Source organism: Haematobia irritans, chromosome 3, assembly GCF_050003625.1.
Source record: "Haematobia irritans isolate KBUSLIRL chromosome 3, ASM5000362v1, whole genome shotgun sequence".
Taxonomy (NCBI): Eukaryota; Metazoa; Arthropoda; class Insecta; order Diptera; family Muscidae; genus Haematobia; species Haematobia irritans.
This window is the reverse complement of record NC_134399.1, coordinates 17218764-17224763: the sequence shown is the minus strand read 5'-3', so window position 1 is coordinate 17224763 and position 6000 is coordinate 17218764. Positions and strand designations below refer to the sequence as shown.

The 6000-nt window shown below is 24.7% G+C and overlaps 1 protein-coding gene across 2 annotated transcripts in view; it reads left to right on the top strand.

Moving 5' to 3' along the window:
* Positions 1 to 456: 456 nt before the first annotated feature.
* Positions 457 to 6000, top strand: part of Alp12 (Alkaline phosphatase 12) — a 29587-nt gene continuing 24043 nt past the window's right edge. The window contains exon 1 of one of the 2 annotated variants that reach the window (XM_075299719.1): positions 457 to 555. The gene's annotated coding sequence lies outside the window, so the exon portion shown is untranslated. The remainder of the gene's footprint in view (positions 556 to 6000) is intronic. The other variant, XM_075299721.1, reaches the window with a different exon arrangement.

The window sequence follows — 6000 nt, the reverse complement described above, 5'->3', positions numbered from 1 at the left end:
ATAGAAAATTTTGTCAAAACGTTATTTCTATAGAAAATTTTGTCAAAATTTTATTTCTATACAAAATTTTGTCAAAATTTTATTTCTATAGAAAATTTTGTCAAAATTTTATTTCTGTAGAAAATTTTGTCAAAAGTTTATTTCTATAGAAAATTTTGTCAACATTTTATTTCTGTAGAAAATTTTGTCAAAATTTTATTTCTATAGAAAATTTTGTCAAAATTTTATTTCTATAGAAAATTTTGTCAAAATTTTATTTCTATAGAAAATTTTGTCAAAACGTTATTTCTTTAGAGAAAAATTTTGTCAAAATTTTATTTTATTTTATATATATTCGTTCCTAATATTTTATTAGATTTTCTAAATATCTATACAAGTTTAAAAAACACGACTATTACAATAAATGTAACCCATATACACTCTATATAAGTATATCCATGCCAGTATGAAATAGTTTCTCATTAGTTGCCCACCAACGGGTGTAAGTGATTGTTTTCTCTTCTTTGTGTTGTCGGATTGTGAACTAGGCATTTGATTAATATATGGCGATATATTGTGAGTAGAAATGAAAACATTCTTACATACTATAGTTTTTTTATGGCCACTCACGCTATTTGCTCATTGTCAATTAAGTAATATAAATAATTTATTTGAAAATGTATTTAAATATTAAGATTAACATTGCAAATATAACTCTGATTGGTTAAACATCACTTCCCTGGAATAAGGTTTAGAAATTAATTGGCTTTCTTCAAAAAAAAAAAAATAATCGAATAGAAAATGATTTTCACAAATTAGTGAGAATTTCATTAAATTCTGGCATTGTGCTATTTTCTCGTATATATTTTTAATAGAACGCAATACGCACCACTAAGAAAAATTTTCCCAGCATGCATATCTAGCGAATATTCATTCTTCTACTCTTAAAGTACAGGTACTAAGTTCACGTTTCACAAGTGAAAATCGAAAATGTTTTCTCAGTTATTTTTTTAAAGCTTGGTATGTACCTGTAGCGGAAATTTCGCTTGCCTGCCAATAACACAGTTTTGTCATGTATTTCTTATGGGAACTAAGATGTAAACAATCGATAACAGTGCCTCAGAGTATTTTGGGTAATAAAAGTGTCAATATATTTCTTATGATTAGCGGAAATTTCATTGCTATATTTGCTAGTGAAAATTCAGTAAAGCGTTGTTATCGACTTTTTATATTTTCTTCCCATAAAGCCCGGTATGCAGCTCTTGCGAAAATTCCTGTTGCATGCCGATAATACAATTTCACCATGTATTTCTTATGGTAGCTAAAATGCAAACAATCGATAACAGTGCCTCAGGGAATTTTCGGTAGCAAAAATACCAATACATTGGACTTGAAGAAAACAGGCCTATTATTTCGTTAAATTTTTATTTTCATAATCTTATCGTTTTTTTGTGAAATATCATCAATAAATTGAGACAACTAACTAAAATATATAATATTCACGTGCAAACATGCCGTTATTTTATCTCTACAAAAAGCCAATGAATATTATTTGATTTTTTTCAAAAAAAAAAAAAACTACGTAAGTGAGCAAAAAACCTTTTATGCTATGATAAAATCTGTACAATTCTGAAGTGGTCACTTTAATTTAAAGGGGAAATTAAAAACAAGACAGAATAACAAGCCATAGTGAACTCATCGATTTGATACAATGAGTTATCAAAAGATTATTTTCCATATTCAAAATATTTTTTTTTAACATTTTATCAATGGAATTTATATGGAAATGTAGGATTATGTTGATCACATTATGAGAGAAGAAGCCTACAAGTCGCGCCGAAAATTTTGTAGCTAGTCGACAACGCCGCCGACAACGCCGACGACTAAGTCCCCTTATCTAAAGTGAAATCTACCAGTCAAACAATTAACATATGTTACATACGGATACTTTTAGTTTGATATTTTAATGGTCCAAAAAGTATTGGAAAACTAGAGCGAAATATTAGTTAGATCTTTTACACGGTGATTAAATTTTAACAAATTTTTCTACAGAAATAACATTTTGAGAAAACTTTCTGTAGAAATAAAATTTTGAGAAAATTTTCTATAGAAATAAAATTTTGACAAAATTCTCTGGAAAATAAAATTTGGAAATTTTCATAGAAATACAATTTTGACAACATTTTTATAGAAATACAATTTTGACAAAATTTTCTATAAAAATAAAATTTTGACAAAATTTTCTATAAAAATAAAATTTTGACAAAATTTCCTATGGAAATAAAATTTTGACAAAATTTCCTATAAAAATAAAATTTTGACACAATTTTCTATGGAAATAAAATTTTGACAAAATTTCCTATAGAAATAAAAATTTGACAAATTTTTTTATATAAAGAAAATTTTGAAAATATTTTATTTCTATAGAAAATTTTGTCAAAATTTTATTTCTACAAAAAATCTTGACTAAATTATATTTATGGAAAATGTTGTCAAGTTTGACAAAAATTTCTATTGAAATTAAATTTGTACAAAATTTTCTATAGATATAAAATTTTGACAAAATAACATTTTTACAAAAGTTTCTATAGAAATAAAAATTTAGTCAAAATTTTGAACAGAAATAAAATTTTGTCAAAACTTTATTTCTATACAAACTTATCTCAAAATGTTATTACTATAAAATTTTATATAAAATTTTGAGAAAATTTTCTATAGAAATAAAATTTTGACCAAATTCTCTAAAAAATAAAATTTGGAAATTTTCTATAAAAATAAAATTTTGTCAAAATTTTCTATAGAAATAAAATGTTGACAAAATTTTCCATTGAAACAAAATTTTCTATAGAAATAAAATTTTAACAAAATTCTCTATAGAAATAAAATTAAGTCAAAATTTTGAACAGAAATAAAATTTTGTCAAAATTTTTTTGTCAAAATTTTATTTCTATACAAAATTTTCTATAGAAATAAAATTTTGACAACATTTTCTATAGAAATAAAAATTTGACAAATTTTTCTATATAAAGAAAATTTTGAAAAAATTTTATTTCTATAGAAAATTTTGTCAACATTTTATTTCTACAAAAAATCTTGACAAAATTATATTTATGGAAAATGTTGTCAAGTTTGACAAAAATTTCTATTGAAATTAAATTTGTACAAAATTTTCTATAGATATAAAATTTTGACAAAATAACATTTTTACAAAAGTTTCTATAGAAATAAAATTTAGTCAAAATTTTGAACAGAAATAAAATTTTGTCAAAATTTTATTTCTGTACAAACTTTTCTCAAAATTTTATTTCTATACAAAATTTGGACAAAATTATCTATAGAAAATGTTGTCAAAATTTTGTTGCTATAGAAAATTTTGGTAAAGTTTTATTTCTATAGAAAATGTTGTAAATTTAATTTCTATAGAAATTCTTGTCAAAACTTTATTTCCACAAAAATAAAATTTTGTCAAAATTTAATTTCCATAGAAAATTTTGTCAAAATTTTCTATAGAAAAAAATTTGACAAAGAATTTTCTATAGAAATAAAATGTTGGCAAAATTTTCTATAGAAATAGAATTTTGACAAAATTTTCCATTGAAACAAAATTTTCTATAGAAATAAAATTTTTACAAAATTCTCTATAGAATAAAAATTAAGTCAAAATTTTGAACAGAAATAAAATTTTGTCTAAATTTTATAAAATTTTGTCAAAATTATATTTCTATACAAAATTTGGACAAAATTTTATTTCTATACAAAATTTGGACAAAATTATATCTATAGAAAATGTTGTCAACATTTTATTTCTATAGAAAATTTTGGTCAAATTTTATTTCTATAGAAATTTTTGTCAAAACTTTATTTCTACAGAAATAATATATTGTCAAAATTTAATTTCTATAGAAAAAAATATATTTCTATAAAAAAATCTACAAAATTTTATTTCTATAGAAATAAAGTTTTGACAAAATTTTCTGTAGAAATAACACAAAATTAGTATAGAAAATTTTGTATAGAAAGCAGGGTTGTCCTGTCGCAAACTGTGACTTTTGCGACATACGTTTACGACGGTATAATACGTATGTCGCAAAAGTCGTAAACCAAATGTAAAAACCCTAATTTTGAATCAAAGAAATTGTGAATGTTTTTTAATTTAATTTAGTTAGGCTTCCCGATAAAAGGGATGCAAAAAATGCTTTGTTCAAAACTCCACTAGTTTTACATCTCTCATTCGCAACTCCAAACTATTCTTGGTTTGCGTGGTCCATAATGTCCAGTGGCATCAGCGAATGACTAGCTACAATATTTAAAATTTTTAATTTGTATGGAAATTGGCTCTAAGAAGCCAAAACGTGATTTTATAAAATTCTCCTTCTTCCTTCTAGTTTCTGCATAAATTTTGGAAAGAAAAGATGAGCGAATACCGGCCGTCACGTTTACTACACCATCAAGTAGTTCATTGTAATTTCGGCTTGGAGTCTCCAATTGAAATAACTCTATTCTCAGGTTTTTTTACTCATTAATAACTTCCTGAGAATTTAAATTTCTTCGCACATATCATCATCTTGGATATCATTCGCTGCCTAGCTGAAGGGACTGAAGTATTTTGAGTTTGCGACGTTTGTTACTTTTCTTACATTTACGACGCGTATGTTACGTTTACAACTTTGCGACAGTCGCAAACCTAAAATAGCTTAATACAGACCATCTCTGATAGAAAGTTGTTCCAAACGCACTACTTTAAAAGCACTTTAAAAAATTTCATCGTAAAAATATTCTTTATTTTAACTACACAGGAAGTTATTTTAATTCAGTTTTTTATAAATCGTTTTTCGTATTTTAAATGGGTAATTTTAATTTTTTTCTTAATAGTCAGAAAAAAACTAAGAATTAATAAAATGGTAAAAACTATTTTGTCGAAAAAAATGCTAAATCCAATCTAGAACAATTGCAAATTTTTGATAATATTTGAGGTCAAACGTTTCACACAAAAAATCATAAAAAATTATAAAAATTAGTTATTTGCCAAAATATTACGAAATGTTTTAATTCACGTCAAAAATACTGAATTCGAATCACACCTTAAGAAGTGATGCAAATTCAATGCAACGGCTGTTGAAATGGTGGACATCCGTCCTATGACAAGCCCATGTTAAATTCATCGCTTCTTCGTCAATTTTGCACCACTTCCAGATACAAAAGAATATTTTCACTACTCTTTTTGGCAACGCTTTTTTGCTGGGTAATTATTATAAATAAATTTAATAATTTTTGTCGTTTCTAGTATCGTTTTTAATTCAAAAATTTGTCTTGTAACAATATATAACAAATTTAAAAAAAAAAATAGTTATTATAATTTTACACTTGTGTACAATCTATAATTTTTTATTCAAAAATTTGTCATGTAACAATATATAACAAATTTAAAAAAAAAAATAGTTGTTATAATTTTACACTTGTGTACAATCTATCATTTAAGCTTATCATTACAATTTTAAAAAATTTATTATTTGTACGATAACTTGTCCACTTTTAAAAGTTCATTGAACTCAAATCAAATTATAATCAATATGGTGACGTATATAAAACAAGTAAGTAAAGTCTAAAGTCGGGCGGGGCCGACTATATTATACCCTGCACCACTTTGTAGATCTAAATTTTCGATACCATATCACATCCGTCAAATGTGTTGGGTGCTATATGTAAAGGTTTGTCCCAAATACATACATTTAAATATCACTCGATCTGGACAGAATTTGATAGACTTCTACAAAATCTATAGACTCAAAATTTAAGTCGGCTAATGCACTAGGGTGGAACACAACGTTAGTAAAAAAATATGGGAAATATTTAAATCTGAAGCAATTTTAAGGAAACTTCGCAAAAGTTTATTTATGATTTATCGCTCGATATATATGTATTAGAAGTTTAGGAAAATAGGAGTCATTTTTACAACTTTTCGACTAAGCAGTGGCGATTTTACAAGGAAAATATTGGTATTTTGACCATTTTTGTCGGAAT